The sequence below is a fragment of the Eretmochelys imbricata genome, chromosome 19 (genome assembly GCF_965152235.1).
Source record: "Eretmochelys imbricata isolate rEreImb1 chromosome 19, rEreImb1.hap1, whole genome shotgun sequence".
NCBI lineage: Eukaryota > Metazoa > Chordata > Testudines > Cheloniidae > Eretmochelys > Eretmochelys imbricata.
The window spans coordinates 20775017-20795033 of NC_135590.1; the positions used below are offsets into that span (position 1 = coordinate 20775017).

A 20017-nucleotide genomic window follows, 5' to 3' on the forward strand; every position below is an offset into this window, starting at 1 on the left:
TAACAGCCTAGCCATGCAGTCCCCTTGGGTACTCCGATCTCTCTCGCAAACCAGGTGAGCCTGCCTTTGAGAGACAGATGGTCTCTCACACTCAGAATCACAACAGTATTCAGGTTACTCCTAGTCCCACAGGTCCAGGCACCCCAGGTGAACTGCACCTTAGACGTCACACCAAAGACTGCGCACGTAGCCAGTCTTATTATATGACAATTTATTAAAAAGGAAATAAGATTTATTTACAAGGCTAAAGCAGGTGAACATACATACCTTTTGAAACTTTGTAGCTTAGTTGTGTAACAGAAGCATCTATAGCAGACATGGGGACTTTGGCATGACCTGCCACCTGGTCTGTCTGTGTCACACCTACCCCCTCCCTGCCCTTTTCAAACCCACTGGGCTCCAGGAAGGGAGAGAACAGACATTTCTCCTCTTACTCCTACGTTCCAGGCCCTAGGTGTCCCAAGAGGAGTGTAACAGAAGTCCTACTCCCTTGGCAGGTGCAGCGCTCTTAAAGAATGGAAAATTAAAACTAGTTTAAAACGTTCATTCTTTCATCCAAAGCAATATCTGGCAACAACAAAAAAAAAAGGAACTGGTGGTGTAAACCTGCAAACTTCAAAATCAATTGTGTTTTCAAAACACCCCAAAAACTGACCCATAAAAAAATCTTGTTAAAAAGTTGCTGGGGGGTGGGGGAATGGAGAACATCCCCCCTCAGCTCTATTCCAGACCATAAAATGGGAATGAGGAATATTTTTAAAAGATTCCATAGATAATTTTCTGTAGTAAAAAGCTTCTGTGTGGGAATGTCAGGGCAGTGAAAGCTGAGGCTGGTGCCTTGGCTCAGTTAGGCAGAGTTCCTGGTCCAGCTGAGGAGGGGTAGGAAAGGCTGGATATGAGCCGTTCCACTGGCAGAAAAAGAGATGGCACGGGTGGGGGGACAAGATGTGCAAATAGCATCTCCGGTTTTCATCTGAGTCCACAGTGCTCTGCCCAGTGATGCGCAGAGCATTCCCCGATATTCCGGAATTGCTCAGATGTGATGGTCACAAGAAATCACACTCCGGCTTTTCCAGGGCTAGATTCCATAATACTCTTGTTACCAGCCCCCGTCCACGGCAGCCTCCTGTGCCTGTGTAAATGCATCGGGTTTGGTGCAGATCCAGGGTCTCTCACTGGTGCATCGCAAGCTGCTGACCGCACTCAGACCATTCAGATACGCGCAGTCTCCTCCTCCTCTTATCGGAAACCTGCAAGACAGAAGCCAGGGAGCTGGTGTCAGGTCGGAGTTGGACATTTCCCATCAGTCACAGGCAGGGGGAGACGCTCTCACACAGTGCAGGGAGCTGCTGCACTCAGAGCCCCTCACGATTCCCCTTCCTGCACCTGCCACAGGCCCCAGCTAGAAAGGGGGCAGTGGGGCAGCAAGGCCACGAAAGGTTCTAAGATCAACTGACCTCCATGGAGCATTTATGCCTGGTGGGTATTAACCCAGGTCCTACTCTCCCCCCCACCCCGGCCCAGCTGGGTCTGGATGGGCCCCTGCAGGCCCAACCCACCCAAACTGCCCCGGGCGCAGGTTCCAGGTGACTCTCAGCGTGGCGAGGAGCAGCCGTAACGCCGCACAGAAGAGCTGGGTCCAGGGCTCCCTGGACAGTTTACATCAGCTCTCAGGCCAGAGCCCTGTCAGGACAGGCTGTATTGCAGGGGGCGGCTGGAGCGAAATGCCAGCAGCACAAACCCAGCAGCCATGGGGTGACCCCAGCCACTCACACAGAGCTTCCCGTGAGAGCTGGAGGCCAGCGCTTCCCACCTGGAAACAGGGTGGGATCCAGGCCCACAGGCAAATCCTCCCCCATGGTCCCATCCTGGCTACTCACAGTAGTCATGTGCTGGGCTGGGAGGAGGCCCAGCACTACTCTTTGGGCAGGCCGGGATCTCCCTGCCCTCAGGCCACCAGCCTCTGGCTCGGGGTGAGATCTGTCCCAGAGAAGGGAGAGCCCAGCTCACAGCCACCTGAGCAGATGGCTGTGGGTGGCTCCCCCACCAGCATCACCCCGGAAGAGCTCTGAGGGGATGGCAATGATGCACCCAGAGCCTTCTGCTGGGGTGGGCGCCCACAGGGTGGCAGATTTCAGGGTTAACACCCCACTGAGATGCCTGTTTACCCAGTTCCGGTAAATTGGCATCACATTAGCTATCCTCCAGTCATCGGGTACAGAAGCGGATTTAAATGGTAGGTTACAGATGGGATATGCACCAAGCGTGCCCGGACTCAGCTCCTCACCCTGGTGTCAGCGGTGTGTTCTTAGTGCATGCTCCCAGTATGCCTGTTCTCCGCTCCACACCCACAGTGGTAGGGCTTCCCCACATACTGGCCCACAGGGGGTGCAGAAAGAGATGCTCAGACATCCCCAGAGGGGCAGGGACCCACAGAGCCCAGCTCACATGAGGGGGTCGAGGATCATTGGGAGGGAGGGGGCTCAGGATCCTCCCTCAAAAGCAATGGCCCCCCAGAACCATGCTCACATGAGGATGGAGGGCACAGAGGGTGGGGTCAGAACTACAGAGTTGGCCAGGGCCCTCTCCCCTCCCCCAGATCCTGCCACTCGCACAAGGGACAGGCATACATTAGAAGTTTTAGGGAAACAGGCTCAGACTCCACAAGGACAGGCCAAGGCCTTCCAGCTCCCAGATCCCATGGGGGTGTCAGCCATATATGGGCTGGGAGGTGCCAGATCACTACCCACACACCCCTGCTCCTATTCTCCCCCAGTCCCCATCCCTCTCCCCCACTCCTCCCTTCTCAGTGCCCCACCCCACCTAGCCCCTAACCTCAACCCCTCTCTGCCCCTATTCCGAGCCTCTCTTCTGTCCTTCTCACCCTCCGCTCCCAGCAAGCATTTGCATGTGGAATTCATTGTCATTTCAAAGACAGGGTTAGCACCTTCTGAGTATTCTGCTGTATTTGGATTACGTTTCCCCAAAATAAATAATAATAATAATAAAAACCCTTGGAGAGAGGCAGATTAGAGCAAGATGCCTCCTTTTTTTAAGATACAGATTTCCTACCAAGGCTTGGATTTGAACTCCTAAGAGCATAAGACCTCCCACACTGGGTCAGCCCAAGGGTCCATCCAGCCCAGTGTCCTGTCTTCCGACAGTGGCCAGGGCCAGGTGCCCCAGAGGGAATGAACAGAACAGAACATCATGTGATCCATCCCCTCTTGCCCATTCCCAGCGTCTGGCAGAGGCTAGGGACACCATCCCTGCCCATCTTGGCTCATAGCCATGGATGGACCTGTTCTGCATGAATTCATGGTGCCCGCTGCGGTTCAATGGCTGGACCATTCCCCCTGGGGTCATAACTAGTTTTCAAGCTCCTTCCCGTCTCTCCCTGCACGGGCACACCGTGATCTGCTTGGCGTGTGAGTCTCACACCGGCTCAGCAGCCGGCCAACCTAGAATCAAAGTGGTTCATAACGTGGTCATTTGATCTCCCCGAAAGGGCTGGGGGATGCCCTGCACTCTGCTGGGAGAACTCTCAGCCACCTAAAAACAGAACAGGAGGACTTGTGGCACCTTAGAGACGAACACATTTATCTGAGCATAAGCTTTCAGGAGCTACAGCTCACTGCATCGGATGCATTTAAAACCCTGGTGCAGTGATCTCAGCCCTGGCTGTAAGGAAAGCAGGTCAATTTTAGCTGGTTGGGGGCTTTGTTTGGGGGAGGAGGGGATCTCAGAAATCCCTTGTCCAAATGGCCCTGTGGGCCCCCCCCCGAGGCACACAAACTGTCAAGGCTCCAAGTCAGTGGATGGATTTCAGAGCAGGCAGGAGATCGGTGCGTCAGGCAGAGAGCTGGCACTTTGCTAGAATAAAATCTCTTTAGCTGCCCTCCACTAAGATCCCGTCCTTCAGCGCCTCTTCCCTAGGGCTCACTTGAGACCCCAAGTGAGGGTCAGCCCCAGACCCTCCCCCCCTACGGCGGGCTGAGACACGCGACGCTGCCGGGACGGCAGTTCAGAGGGGGTGTTAGGACACTTTGGCCCATCAGTTAAAAGACAAAGAAACAAAGTCTTCCCTGGGGACCAACGGAGACGTCTTCCCTCATGACAGGGAAAAACCAGTTCCCCTTCTCACCCCAAAACGATCCGCGCTCGTGATTTGCTGCCCAGCAGCGGAGCTCTTGTCTCAGGAGGCAACTTCAGCTCCTGCAGGTTGCCCGCCTATTTTGCCCCCCTTAACCCTCCTTCTATCTGGTCAGCGCACAGCTCCCTCCCCAATACCCCCACCCAATCAGAGCACAGCCCCCTCCCCAATAGACTCCGCCCGACCCCTCCCCCATCTGGTCAGTGCACAGCCCCCTCCCCAATGGACCCAGGGTTCCCCAGTGTGATCCATGCACCCACCCAGATCTTCTCCTCCCCCCCAACCCGGCACCTCCCTGCTCGCCCCCTCCCCGATCCGTGCACAACACCAGCCCCTCCTCACCTGCTGGTGGAGATCCCCAGCCCCTGATCGCTCCGTGGGCAGCCGGCGCCTGGATCCTGGCTCGCAACTCGCCCAGGCTCGTGTCCCCTGGAGCGGGCTCAGAGCGAACCCAGCTGGCAGGCAGAGGGAGCAGTGAGGGGACGGGCTGCCCCGCTGGGAGCCGCCAGGCTCGGGGAGAGGGTCCCGCGGCTGCAGCCGCGCTCAGCTGGGCAGGTCAGCAACACCGAAGGGAAACGCACCCAGCTGTCTGTCCCCAGGGAGCGGGCGAAGAACAGAGGCTCCAGCCGGTCAGGATCCCGCAGCGCTCCCCGCTCTTGTGTCGCTGCCTCCCGGGCTTATGGCTCGGGCTGGGTGGGGCGTCCTCCTTAAATACGCCACGCCGCGAGATCCGGGGACACCGACACGGAATGATCCATATGAGGCGCATCTGGGAGCGGGATGGAGCCGCCCCCCCCCGATGCGGCTCAATGCAGCGTAGCCAGCTGCTGGGGAGAGTGCCTGGCCTGAGGCTGCGGGGAAGTGGGCAAGTCGCCCGGGCCAGCAGCTTAGGGGCAGGGCAGGAGGGTCCCCTGGCCCGCGGGCCGTAGTTTGACCACCCCCACTATAGACTGTCGGGGAAACCGGCCCAAAGTGACGTATGATACCTTATTAGGCGCGTCTTCCAGACATGTGGGTGGGAGGGGCGGGGCTGTGTCCTCCTGCTGCTCCGCCCCTCCCCCTGTTCATAGACTATCAGGGTTGGAAGGGACCTCAGCCGGTCATCTTGTCCAACCCCCTGCTCAAAGCAAGACCAATCCCCACTTTTTGCCCCAAATCCCAAATGGCCCCCTCCAGGATTGAACTCACAACCTTGGGTTTAGCAGGCCAATGCTCAAACCACTGAGCTATCCCTACCCCCCCAAAGCAGATCTGCGTCCCTGGGTGGGCTCGAACCACCAACCTTTCGGTTAACAGCCAAATGCGCTAACCGATTGCACCACAGAGACTGGGCAGCCAGGCCCCAGGCAGGGAGCAAGTGGCCATAGCCAGCTGCTGGGGAGAGCCTGGCTGGGGAGGGGCGGCAGCAGCAGCCCGATCCCTGCCCGGGCTCAGCTTCCCGGCGAGCTGCAGCCCCACCCCGGCAGGCCCTGTGTGCAGCAGCTGGCTGCGGAGGGGCGACAGCCCAGTCCCCCCACACTCGGCTTTCCAGGGCAGTGGAAGTACCTAAAAGTGTGGGGGACCACCACAGGAGCCTGAACTGGGGCCCCGCCCCCTGCACCACCCTTTCCCCTGAGGCCCCGCCCCCTCGGTCCTCCCCCCCACCTTACAATGTGGAAGTGGGAAGACAGGCGCTGGGGGGGGTCTCTCTCTCTCTCTCTCTCTCTCTCCCCAGCTTGCGGAGAGGCTCTGACCCGCCCCATCCCGTCCTCTCCCTCCCCGCAAGTTGCCTTTTGGCCCCTCCCCCAATACTAAAACAGACAAGTTCTTATAATAAAAAAAGGGACTAGGCCCCCCCCCTTGAACTGCTGGGGGCCCCAAGCAATTGCTTAGGCTGAGTCTCTCTGTTTATACCCAGGGCTCTGAGTGTAGGTAGCCCAGCCCAGCACATGTGCCTCAGTCTCCCCGTACCCTGCACCACCACCTCCAGCTGTTGAAACTGAACTCGCCTAGGCCTGGGCCCCCCTGCCGTGCCCCCCCCCAAGAACTGTACACCCTTCTCTGCCCCGGCCCTGCTGGCTCCCCCGGGGATGACACTACTCTTTCTGGTTCCACACCATGACCGCCAAAGGCTCACAAACCAGCAGATAAGAAACTCTGCATTTAGTATTTTAAGTCTCATGATTTTTAAGTGGGTCTCATGGTTTTGAGGCCTGACTCATTTTGAACTCTTGCGTTTATCAATACAGAAATTATCTAACCCCCCCCCCTCTCTGTCACACACACGCGTCATTTAGTCTTACACACCTGCTGTGGGCGCTGACGCCCTGGGCGCAGGAAGAGGGGGCGCGAGGGTGAGGCCTTGGGGGAAGGGGCAGAGTGGGGACGGGGCCATGGGACAAATCAAACTTCTCAGGAGCCTGTCTGTGCCCAATATAGTTTTAAGGGACTCCTACCTCCCCTCTCCTGCCATGGCTCTTAAAACCAACTGAGAATCTGAACCGTCTGCTGCCCAGGGCCCTGGGGTGAGCGGAGCTAACGCCAACCGCAGTATGGCCTGATACGGCCTGCACCCTATTTGTGAGACGAAGGGTGAGAATTTTCACCGGGAGTGGGCTCAAGACACTGCTGGGTAGCAGGCCCGGTACAGCCAACCAGAAATCCCCCCTATCATCACTGGGGTTGGGTCCAGGCGAGCAAGGAAAAGAGAGACGTCTGGTGCACCCCCCTCCTTGCATTGCAGGCTGACATACACGGTGGAGTGTGAACTACCGCCCTGCACCGCCTCACATACTTGATTTGCCACGGCTTTCATGGGACGGTGGAGGTTGATGCTTCCCTAAACCCTCGGGATACAACTTTCCGACTCTCTTTTCCCCTCCCGCATCCACTCACACGCTAAACCCCCTGAAAGTAGCAAACACTGAAAACCCATCGCAGGCAGCCTAGCTCCGGGCAAGCAGCAGGAATGGGACAGAAGGGCAGAAGCTCACATGTTCTCCTCGCCCCTGGCAGAATGCCTTGTGCGGGTTGTACCTGGGGGGTGCAGGGGTGGAATGAGCTGGGGACGTGTGCCCGTTTGAACGATTCATAGCAGGCAAATGAGTCACCTTTGGGGGAGCCTTGTCCAGGCCTGCCATGGGTCAGCTCTCTCAAACCACCACCCCTGGCAGCGCAGGCCTGACCTTCCAGCCCCCTGCAGGCCTCGCTCTCTGTGTACAGGTTAGCGATCGACACCCCCAAAGCCTCTGAGCATCCCTCGGGAGTGCTCAGCCCGTTCCACTGAGCACACGCAGAACTGTGACTCTATTCCCTCAGGCGCGGTCCACAGCAGCTTGTAAGATTCAATTCAGGCCAACCACTCTATTGAGAACCCAGCATTTAGATATACAGAAAACAGGAACGAGTTTATCATCAAAGAACAGAGATGCAAGCGAGAGTGAATAAATAAATACTGGAAAGTAATGGTTACATAGAAAACCAAATCCTCACACTTTCTAGAGCCGGGGTTCTCACAAATTTTTGGCAGCCTCAGCATGCGGCTCTGACAATACTTAACTAACTGTAGGAAAAACAAACAAATAAATTAATTGTGCATATTTACATAGGGATTTTTTGCAGACTCAATAATAAATATAAGGTACAGTTGTGTCCTATCTTTACTGGACCTAAACACAGAACAACCCAGTGCTTTGCACAGTATTGTCTTTTTTGTTGTTCTTTTGCTTTTTTGGTCAAAGGTGGAGGGCTGTACAACAATTCTGAACTAAATTTAAAAATGCTTTACATAATAGAAAGAATAGTGACTAATAATGAAAGAATGTATCTGCCAATATGTCCAAAATTTCTTTCACAGACAAAAAAACCCAATCAACCTAGCCCAGTAATAATAATGATAATAGCAATAACAAAATCTGAGCCATTGCTGTTGTCTTTTCAGCTTGGTTTTTGCATCATTTAACAGCTTGCGCCTCTGAAGCTCACCATGGTAATTTGGTTCAACTTCCCTTGCACGAGTGCTGTAGGGACGTAGCACGACATACGTTTCAATTTGATGAATTTCTCTCTCACCCTGCAACTTGCTCAGAAATGGAATCGGGTGGCTTCAGAAACACAGGAAACTGCCTTTCCCCCTGGTGCTGAAGTGTTCCTTTTTCTTTCTCTGTTTTGCTTTTCTTAGCAGAAGGTCCCAGAGGAGCCACCTGCTGTCACATTCAAGGTCATTTTCTGGCACTAGATTATTTGAAATACTTTCTGATACCCAGTTACATTTTTAACTTTCACCTCCCCCCCCCATGAACAATCACAACCTACCCAAACATCACACAGTGAGATGGCCCATAGCCACTTACAGAGCTACAGTAACATGAGATGTAAACAGTGATTAGAGGTCTATAAAATCATGAGTGGTGCTGAGAACGTGACTAAGGAAAAGCTATTTACTTGTTCCCATAACACAAGAACTAGGGGCCACCAAATGAAATTAATGGGCACCAGGTTTAAAACAAATAAAAGGAAGTTCTTCTTTACACAGCGCACAGCCAACCTGTGGAACTCCTTGCCTGAGGAGGTTGTGAAGGCTAGGACTATAACAGGGTTTAAAAGAGAACTGGATAAACTCATGGAAGTTAAGTCCATGAATGGCCATTAGCCAGGATGGGTAAGGAATGGTGTCCCTAGCCTCTGTTTGTCAGAGGGTGAAGATGGATGGCAGGAGAGAGATCACTTGATCATTGCTTGTTAGGTTCACTCCCTCTGGGGCACCTGGTATTGGCCGCTGTCGGCAGACAGGATACTGGGCTGGATGGACCTTTGCTCTGACCCAGTCTTATGTTCTTAGCCAAAGAATACACTTTGCGACTTCAAAGAAAACCACACCGATGTAGCTCAGCTCTGCTGGCATGGTACTATTTAAAAGGGAGCGCGCATTAGGATTTATGGCATTTAGAAGGCACCTTTAATACTTAACATCTCAGCGATTCTTGGGGCACTTTGGAGGCTCTTGTGGCTGCAAAACAATCAGCTGGTGGCTGCATTTGAGAAATACTGTTCTGGAGTCTAAACGAACAAGGCCTTCCCTTCTCTCATTTCCCCAGCGTATGGCTGAGACTCCTTCTCATGAGATCACTCCCTCTCAGCTGCAGAGAAAAGCTTGACAATGTGACCCTGAGTTTAAAGGTTCAAGAGCAGAAGGCACATACGAAGAATCCACAGTTTAAACGAGACACACTTAATGCTTGAGGGCCCCGCTGCCTGATTTTGAGATCCTGGCCAGGCTGACGAATGGGGACTTGGCTCGTTCAAGTAGGTGTGAGTTGGATCAGTGTCACTTCTAGGAATCTCATTTCGAGCCCCCTTCCAGTGCAGTCTCTTTTCCCATCACATACACCTCAGGTTTGCTACAGATCCACCGTCTTTCCATGTAGCACGGTGAGCTCCTGACCCCTTTCTCGTTGTTAAGATACGCGCAGTCACCTCCTCCTCTTATCTGAAACCTGCAACACAGAAGCCAGGGAGCTGCAGTCAGGCAGAGGCCGGGCATTTCACACCAGTCCCAGCCAGGGGAGCCGTTCTCCACAGTGCAGGCCTGAGTGTGGAGCAGCTACTCTCCCAGCCCCTCAGGAGCAGAGCTCAGGACAGCGGGGGCTTTGCAGAACCGCTGACTGTTCGTGACCCTCTAGGCTGAGCAGCCCACAGGGGTGCTGGAGAATGGAAAGTCCCCAGCAGGACGGAGAGAATTTGTTAGACTGATTGTCAAAAGGGACCGGTCCTCTAACAAGAGGGGCAGACCATCACCAAAACCAGATGACCAAGCAGGAAAAGCGGGGGGCAGGAGGGATCTCACTTCCTTGAAACACACGGAGCAGAACCAAGATGACACTGAAAGAGGAAATTGCATTCAGGGGTTTCCTTTTCAATTGATCTATAACTCTTGAGCTTTCCATTGGGGATGGGGGAAAAGAGAGTGTTGAAGAAGTTCCTTTGTGAAAGCATGTGTGCCTTGTTTGTAATCCTCCCGTGACCCTCCCAGAGTTCATCTGGAGTGGAGGGTGGAGCTCTAGGGACAACATGCCTCTCGGGAGGTTTGGGAGGGTTCAGACCTGGTTCTGGGTCCTACAGCAGATGATCTGCAGGGTCCCACCTCCTAAGGAGGGAACCAGACAGGGAGTCTGTACCCCAGGAGAGGGCCATAGAGGCCCAAACTCGGGACAGGGTCTGGAGGCTATTCAGACCCAGTGAGGCTGGAAGCAGGTGGGATCCAAAGGTTGGGTCCAATACAGCAGAATGGGGACTGTCCATTGGGGAGCCCTGACCCAGCGCCATAACAGCCTGAGTTTTCAAAGTACTGAAGTAACCCAGACCAGGGAAGTGGAGGGTCTCCATCCCCCTCTAATGGCTGGCCTGCATAAGAGTTTTATCAATTGGGGGGGATTTCAGTTAAAGAAGTGGATTCTTTCGCTCCTATGGCAGAGGCTCATGCTTCTAGTGCTGAATTCCGGGGTTCAAACCCTGCTCCGGGCTCAAGATTTTGTGATCACACTTGGAGCCCACTGAAACCCATCGCGGGGTGTTGGCTGGGCAGCCATCACTACTGTACCCCGTTCCAGTGGGAGCCCCAGGCATCCAGCACCTGTGAACCGCAGGCTCCTTTAACATCGGTGCCTTGCTGCGGATTCAGAGGCCTCACCAGCCAAGTCACTCAAACCTGCCGGCTGAAATCCCCAGCGGGACCTGCGCTTGCCATGCACTGCTCGACATGCTGCCCTCTCTAGCAGCCACTGTTAACCTGAGCTTCGTGCTGCCTCCTTTCCGCAGGGGAGGTCAGACACCCCAGGGACCTTGCTGAAGAGGGCTGGGGGAGAACAGCGAGTGTCCCAGCTGAAATCCCAGCAGGCTGCGAGGGCACCTCTGGCTATGGCGGGCTCTGTCTCTGGCCCAGCTCCATGCTGCGGGGAGGAGCCGAGAGTTCAGGGACACGCCGGCTCCCATCGCTCTCCGATACACGCAGGACGCGAACGGACCAGGGTCGTGTCTGGTTGTTTCACTAGCACTGAATGGTGGATCTACCTGAGCTCAAACAGCTCAGACACCAGAATCCCCAAGCCCAGGGAATTAGTACAAAGGGGCGAGAGAGACTCACAGGTGGTTGAATTCGCTGTCGTTGGTCCATTTCCAGGGCTGACCCTGCTCCCTCTGGAGGCCGATCCAGTGGTCACGAAAATCCTTATGGCGCAGCAGGAACGCCTTAAAGAAAGCTGAGGGACAGCAGGTATCAGCCCCAGCTCCAGTGCTTCCCCACCCCCACCCCCACCCCCTAGGGCTCTGTGCTGCAGAGAATCCCAGTCGCATATTCATAGAGTATCAGGGTTGGAAGGGACCTCAGGAGATCTTCTAGTCCCACCCCCATCCCCATTTAAATCATCCAACAGATTTTTGCCCCATATCCCTAAATGGCCCCCTCAAGAATTGAACTCACAACCCTGGGTTTAGCAGGCCAGTGCTCAAACCACTGAGCTATCCCTCCCCCCATATTGAAGGGTGCTCAGTTTATTTTCGGCGGGGGGGGTTTCCCCTCCCTTTTGCAAAGTACAAGATCACCCAGGCAGTATTAACCCTCCCCCTGCACAGAGCAGCCCCACCCCGGTGCTCCCAGTCACCCGCACCCCAAGTCCCCCTGGGCTGGGGGCAGCTGCTGGGTCTGAGCTCTCTGCAGAGACGTCTCTTCTCACAGATCAGCCCCCGCTCACCACAGCAAGGCAGGAGGAGGGAGCGAGTCAAGCTGAAGTGGGAGGGGTCAATGTGAGAGGATCCCCTCCTCCCCCGCCTCCTCAGCTGGCTGCTCCTTTCCCATCCCCACAACAGGAGCACTGGCTGGGTTCTCGGTCCCACTCCAGCAGCCAGCAGGCCAGGAGATGCCTGAGCCAGCCCTGCCCTAGGCAGAAGCTGTCTCCCTATTTGGGGAGGGGGAGCGGAGAATGGGCAATCCCTATGATCACACACTGACAGTAGGGCCCTGGGCCCAGCCAGGGCTGGGATTCAGATCCTGGAAGTTCATTCACTCCGGCCTCCCAGCACGGGAGGGGTCAGAGCTGCTCCTCACCCTGCAGGGGCAGAGCCCAGGTCCTACTGCAGCAGCTGCCGCTGAGCCAAGGCCAGTGTCTGGCAATTCGAGAGTCTCTCACCATTTCCTGCTCACTGTCGATCCCAGCCAGGGAGGCACCCGGGGCAGAGCAGCGGCTCTGGCTGTCGGTCCAGCTCCCTTCCCTCTCGGAGAAATAGTAGCATTTCCCTCGGTATCCGACCCAGCTGTCTGGGCACAAGGGTCCAGCAGGGGGGCACAGATCAGCTGATGAAAGCTGAGATGCCAGCACTGAGAATTAGACAGTGACACGGAGGGTAAGAGTTGCACCTAGAATTGGGCATTTGACTGGTACAAAAATTGGTCAATTGACCAGTCAAATGTGTCAGATAGTGGTCAGATATTTTAAAATACTAAATTTATCAGAACAGTAACTAAAAAGAGCAAGACGTCATTGTCTCCAGTAGGTTTAGCTTTAGATAGATACGGATCTACCTATTTTTTTTTAAAAAATGTACTTCATTGACAGGTTTCAGAGTAACAGCCGTGTTAGTCTGTATTCGCCAAAAGAAAAGGAGTACTTGTGGCACCTTAGAGACTAACCAATTTATTTGAGCATGAGCTTTCGTGAGCTACACCTCACTTCATCGGATGCATATTCCACGGTATGAATCCAATGAAGTGAGCTGTACCTCACGAAAGCTCATGCTCAAATAAATTGGTTAGTCTCTAAGGTGCCACAAGTACTCCTGTACTTCATTGAGTTATTTTAACTCAGAAAAAAAAGGCAAAACACTAAAACCAAGTTCTGAAAAACACCAGTGAGGCTCCAAGGTGCAATCCGAAAGGCAGGCTGCCTCCTACCCCCAGGGCTCTTGCTGGAGCATTTGATTGCGGCCAAACAGGCAGTCAATTGACCGGCTTGCCAAGCCTACTGGGATCCCCAGCTGGGGCTGGTCCAGGGCAATCAGACGCAGGGGGACGGAGGCGTTTGTCACAGTAAATTTGCCTGGCAAGAAGGATTCCAGGGACACTCCCAGCCTGGGAGGGACTGACACAGCTCAGAGCATTTCACCCCAGGCACAAGATCAACAGCTGGACCTTCAACCTCGCAACAAACAGCAGGTGAATAACTGAGAAGAACGTGGGAACTTTCACTCAGGGACATGAAAGCCACAAGGGGGTGCCAGAAACCACAGCCACGGGAAGTGACCTGTTGCACTGTGGGCCAGGAATGATGTAACTTTATTCACCTCCTACCTGCAGACTTTTCTTTCCCCAAACACAGCAGCAAGAAAGGCACTTTCTGGAAGCCCTCACGGCAGTGTAACCCTTTCAGAGTCATGAAAGAGCAGCAGGGGGCTCACCCATAAGTGACACCAAATAGGATTTGAAAGGCCTGTCTAGTTGAGAGGAGTCGGACTCAAACCCCTCCAGACATTTTTGAGCACATCACTTTTCTTTGCACCACAGTAACTCGGTAGCTGGTTTTCAAGCCTTCCCATGTGGCTGGCGCTCAGCGTGGAACAGACACTCTGAGTCGGGAAGAGTTAGGAAACGTGGCAGCGGAGATCAGAAAACGAGCATGTGTTCGCCTCACGCACAAGGCATGTCTGACCCTGTAGATTTAACTGTCCAGTGCACGGTAGCCCACATCCGTCCCCTACTGAACTGAGCAGAGAAGTCAGTGACTAACAGTTGATGGCATAGGCTGTCTCCACCATCCATCTCCCGGTCAGATGACACATGTTCTGCAGAGCTCCCTGCACCTGCAGGTGTGTAACCAACCCGAAGCTCACAGATTCCCACCTTACACAGCGAGAGTCAATGCTGCCCATTGCAACAGCCTGCCATTACAGCAGGGAGCTGGGATTCAGGGCCCATCTGTATCCGAGCAATCTGCACCGGTATAATCACAGTGACGCAGTGACATCAGGGCAAACACCTCCTGGAGATGCGCTGGAGCAGTGCGGCTCGCTCTGGTAACTTCCTGCAGCGAACTGCACCAAGGCAAGCTGCTTTGTGCACCAGTGCGGTGCGTCTCCTTTAGCGGTTTGCCCCAATTCAACTGCACGGATGTCATGACATCGGCACAGAGGATTCCTAATGCAGACAGACCTGGATTCAATCCCCTCTGCCAGCTGCTAAACCCTCCTGGGGCCTAGTGACCAGATCCCAGGGCAATAGAGAAATCCCACCCCCGACAGTCTCCAGCACCCCCTGCCCCAGACGACGGGGGGATACAGCAGGGTTCATGTTCACCGCAAACAGACGCCCTCTGCACGAGCACACGCCGTCTGTGCATCCGAGGGGAGTGAATGGTGCTACGGGAGCCTTCATGGCCACGTTCAGCGATTGGGGGGTTTCCAGACTGCGCTGGTGGAGGGGTCTAGATTGAGCTCTACGGATCCTTTCAATAACACGGCAGCACCTGCCGCCCGGCCACAGGCGTGACCTGAAGATCCAGGAAGGCCAGGCTGGTAACCTCAGAGCAACACAGGGAAGGCAAAGGGCTCAGGGTTGCGCTGCACCCTGTCCCATTGGACACCCTGGACAGGGACTGCTTCACAGCATGTGGCAAAGGTGACTTGGACCCAAAGTGCTCAGAGATGGGCTGGGGGGCTAATTTCAGTCAGATCGTCCCAACACAGAGAGTGCCCAGGTGCAGGGGTCTGGGAGGGAGCAGGAGGAGGGTCGTGGAGGAACATCCCCCAGGAATCCTCTGTCCCAGGGACAGAAGCCAGACAGGCCGGGAGGAGAGAGGGACTGTGGTAGGTCACGGGGAATGGGATGCACGGAGATTGTAGATGGAGGGGAAGGGAGCAGGGCGGAAGCTGGGAACTCACCCGCCAGAGCAATGATGGCAGCGATCAAAGCAGACAATACAACAATTAGTGGGGGAAGCAAAAGTGGATGGAAATCTGGGAGGCAGTGACCATGAGTTGGTTGAGTTCAGGATCCTGACGCAGGGAAGAAAGGTAAGCAGCAGGATACGGACCCTGGACTTCAGGAAAGCAGACTTCGACTCCCTCAGGGAATGGATGGCCAGGATCCCCTGGGGGACTAACTTGAAGGGGAAAGGAGTCCAGGAGAGCTGGCTGTATTTCAAGGAATCCCTGTTGAGGTTACAAGGACAAACCATCCCAATGAGTCGAAAGAATAGTAAATATGGCAGGCGACCAGCTTGGCTTAACGGTGAAATCCTAGCGGATCTTAAACATAAAAAAGAAGCTTACAAGAAGTGGAAGGTTGGACATATGACCAGGGAAGAGTATAAAAATATTGCTCGGGCATGTAGGAATGAAATCAGGAGGGCCAAATCGCACCTGGAGCTGCAGCTAGCGAGAGATGTCAAGAGTAAAAAGAAGGGTTTTTTCAGGTATGTTGGCAACAAAAAGAAAGCCAAGGAAAGTGTGGGCCCCTTACTGAATGAGGGAGGCAACCTAGTGACAAAGGATGTGGAAAAAGCTAATGTACTCAATGCTTTTTTTGCCTCTGTTTTCACTAACAAGGTCAGCTCCCAGACTGCTGCGCTGGGCATCACAAAATGGGGAAGAGATGGCCAGCCCTCTGTGGAGATAGAGGTGGTTAAGGACTATTTAGAAAAGCTGGACGTGCACAAGTCCATGGGGCCGGACGAGTTGCATCCGAGAGTGCTGAAGGAATTGGCGGCTGTGATTGCAGAGCCATTGGCCATTATCTTTGAAAACTCGTGGCGAACCGGGGAAGTCCCGGATGACTGGAAAAAGGCTAATGTAGTGCCAATCTTTAAAAAAGGGAAGAAGGAGGATCCTGGGAACTACAGGCCAGTCAGCCTCACCTCAGTCCCTGGAAAAATCATGGAGCAGGTCCTCAAAGAATCAATCCTGATGCACTTGCATGAGAGGAAAGTGATCAGGAACAGCCAGCATGGATTCACCAAGGGAAGGTCATGCCTGACTAATCTAATTGCCTTTTATGATGAGATTACTGGTTCTGTGGATGAAGGGAAAGCAGTGGGTGTATTGTTTCTTGACTTTAGCAAAGCTTTTGACACGGTCTCCCACAGTATTCTTGTCAGCAAGTTAAGGAAGTATGGGCTGGATGAATGCACTATAAGGTGGGTAGAAAGCTGGCTAGATTGTCGGGCTCAGCGGGTAGTGATCAATGGCTCCATGTCTAGTTGGCAGCCGGTATCAAGTGGAGTGCCCCAAGGGTCGGTCCTGGGGCCGGTTTTGTTCAATATCTTCATAAATGATCTGGAGGATGGTGTGGATTGCACTCTCAGCAAATTTGCGGATGATACTAAACTGGGAGGAGTGGTAGATACGCTGGAGGGGAGGGATAGGATACAGAAGGACCTAAAGAAATTGGAGGATTGGGCCAAAAGAAATCTGATGAGGTTCAATAAGGATAAGTGCAGGGTCCTGCACTTAGGATGGAAGAATCCAATGCACCGCTACAGACTAGGGACCGAATGGCTAGGCAGCAGTTCTGCGGAAAAGGACCTAGGGGTGACAGTGGACGAGAAGCTGGATATGAGTCAATAGTGTGCCCTTGTTGCCAAGAAGGCCAATGGCATTTTGGGATGTATAAGTAGGGGCGTAGCGAGCAGATCGAGGGACGTGATCATTCCCCTCTATTCGACATTGGTGAGGCCTCATCTGGAGTACTGTGTCCAGTTTTGGGCCCCACACTACAAGAAGGATGTGGATAAATTGGAGAGAGTCCAGCGAAGGGCAACAAAAATGATTAGGGGTCTAGAACACATGACTTATGAGGAGAGGCTGGGGGAGCTGGGATTGTTTAGCCTGCAGAAGAGAAGAATGAGGGGGGATTTGATAGCTGCTTTCAACTACCTGAAAGGGGGTTCCAAAGAGGATGGCTCTAGACTGTTCTCAATGGTAGCAGATGACAGAACGAGGAGTAATGGTCTCAAGTTGCAGTGGGGGAGGTTTAGATTGGATATTAGGAAAAACTTTTTCACTAAGAGGGTGGTGAAACACTGGAATGGGTTACCTAGGGAGGTGGTAGAATCTCCTTCCTTAGAGGTTTTTAAGGTCAGGCTTGACAAAGCCCTGGCTGGGATGATTTAACTGGGAATTGGTCCTGCTTCGAGCAGGGGGTTGGACTAGATGACCTTCAGGGGTCCCTTCCAACCCTGATATTCTTTGATTCTATGATTCTATGATCAGTGCAACCACAACTCCACAGGTTGGACTTTTCTGGCAGTTCCAAGGAGGGTCTGAAACAGAAAGACCCGTCAGGCAGGGCTGGGAGGACACGTCTCACTGACAGCACCAGGGCTGGAGCTGCCCTGGAACATGCACCGTTCTGTCGATTGCTCCTTCCCTCAGACGCTCTGGGAGAGGAGCCCGGAGGGTCAGGCAGACACTCCCCACCCCCAAGGGCAGATGGAGGGTCCATGGCTCCCCAGAGCTGCCCTGGGGCTGTTACCAAGATCCGGCTCTGGCTGGGTAGCAGGGCCTCAGAGCAGCAGCCGGGCCATGGTAAGACGCAGCTGTGGGGAACTACAGACCCTCCACATGCTCTGGGAAGGGAGACTGGGGGAGGGATACGGACCAGGGGCTGCTCTTGGCCCCCCACCCCAGGCAAGTGGAGGGTCATCCACGGCTCCCTGCAACTTCCTGGACTCCAGCTGCCAGCCAGAGGCGGGGTGGGGGGGACCTCAGGGGGAAGAGAATGGGGAGGGGCAGGGCCAGTGACAAAAAGTGGGAGGGCCATGCCCCCTTCCAGCACCCCGGGCAGTCTCAGTGTCTCTCTCCAGCCTGCTCCCAGGCAGAGATGCCCCATTACCTGGGTTCTCTCCAGTCTACCGGTGTCCATTGCCATTAACACACAACTCCTGCAGCGGCTCTTCGCTCTCAGCAGCCCTAGCTGCTGGCCCCATTGTCTCTCTCAGCGACACTCAGGCCACAGAAGCTGCAGCAGGTGCTGGGCTGGGGTCGGCTCCTCTCGGTCTGAGTGAGTCCGATTTGGCAGCAGCAAAGCCGAGGCACAGGTCCTGGCCCTGGCTCCCCGTCCCTGCTCCAGGCTCTCCAGCCGATCTGAAACCAAGACGGACCAAGCAGGACAGGTCAGGGGTGGGGGAGGCGATTTGTGGTTTCTCGTTCCCTGCCCAGCAGCCCAACCCCCTGCCAGAGGCGGTGCCATGATGATTAAAACCCCTTCACTCCCATCGGCCCCTCCACCCCCCAGGGCCTCAGAGACCTGATCTGCTACAGGCCCCACTCACCCGTGACAGGCACTCAGCTGGGGGGTGGGGGAGAAGACCCTCCTCACACACACAATCCTCCTGGAAGTAAGTGTGAGTTGGATATCAGAAGGGGTGGGGATGGGGCTCAAAACAGCCCTGTACCTGGCCCAGCCCCCTCCTTGAAGGACAGGACTTGAACCAGTGTCCTGTGCTCCTCTGCCCAGCCCCTCCTTTCCCTTCTGGGGGGGGCTCTCCCGACCCCTCCCAGCCCTTCGGCCCAGGGCCCGCCCCCCAAATCGCCCCCCTTTGGCACAGAATCCCCGCCCTTCGGCCAAGGACCAGCCGCAGCGCTGCCCTCCCCATGCGGTCCCCAGGCACCGCCCGAGCCCCGCCCCCCATTCGAAGCCCCGCCTCGATTTGGTCCCTAGCCCCCACCCGAGCTCGGCCCCCATTCGGAGCCCCGCCCCCCATGCGGTCCCCAGCCCCGAGCCCGAGCCCCACCACCCATTCGGGCCCCAGCCCCTCCCCCTCCAGTCCCCGGCCCCTCCCTCTCCGGTCCCCAGCCCTGAGCCCCGCTCCCCATTCGGGCTCTGGCCCCGAGCCCTTCCCATTCGGTCCCTTCCCCCTCTGGGCCTCCGGCCCCACCCCATTCGGTCCCCAGCCCCTCCCCCTCCGGGTCCCCGGCCCACCCGCTCCCCTTTCAGGCCCACGGTCCCCCCTCGCCCCAGCCCGGCTGTGGCTGGAACCAGCCCGCAAACCCCGCCGCGCGGTGAGCGAGCCACCGCCGAGCAGGCAGCAGCACCCACCGGCCCGGGTACCGGGAGCGTCTCACTCCACGGGAAGAGCGCCCGGCGCCGAAGCAGGGGGAAGGAGCTGAGGTCCCACCAGCCAGGCTCAACCCCGTTACCCGCTAAGTTTGCAGCCAAACAGAGCCGACCTAAGAGAACAGCTGAGACTTCGGTTCCCAAGTTTCATCACAACAAGGGCTAGTCCCCGCCCTCAGTCCCGCCTCCATTTAACCCGGCTCCCCCTTCTCTATTGCATCCAACACAAACTGCTTGTCTTCGCTTTCAAGGCTCTTCCCGTACTCTCCTCTCCCAACTGGACATCTCTCATTCACCATCCCAAGGTGTTGACTCCCACCTCCAAAACTGTATCTATGCAAACTGAGGCACCTATCCTCCTTTTAGGTATTTTATTCATCCCTTGACTGGTGACACATGTGAACCTCCCCCCCGCACCCTTTGGCCCGGGGCCCGCCCCCCGAATCACCCCCCTTTTGCCCAGAATCCCTGCCCTTCGGCCACAAACCTGGCCCCGCCGCCGCGCTGCCCTCCCCCCTGCCTGAGCCCCGCCCCGCATTCGGGCCCCAGCCCCGAGCCCCAGCCCTCCGGTCCCGAGCCCTCCCCCTGCCCATTCGGTCCCCAGCCCCTCCCCCTCCGGGCTCCCCCCCGAGCCTCCCCCCCCCCCCCGCATTCGGGCCCGCAGTCTCCCCTCGCCCCAGCCCGGCTGTGGCTGGAACCAGCCTGCAAATCCTGCCGCGCAGCGAGCGAGCCACCGCCGAGCAGCCAGCAGCACCCACCCACCCGCGGCCGGGGCAGGGACCCCT

The 20017-nt window shown here is 55.6% G+C and overlaps 1 pseudogene; it reads right to left on the bottom strand.

Annotated features, from left to right (window-relative positions):
* Positions 1-9252: 9252 nt before the first annotated feature.
* On the bottom strand, positions 9253-18102 carry LOC144277363 (C-type lectin domain family 2 member D-like; annotated as a pseudogene).
* Between the last annotated feature and the right edge of the window lie 1915 nt (positions 18103-20017).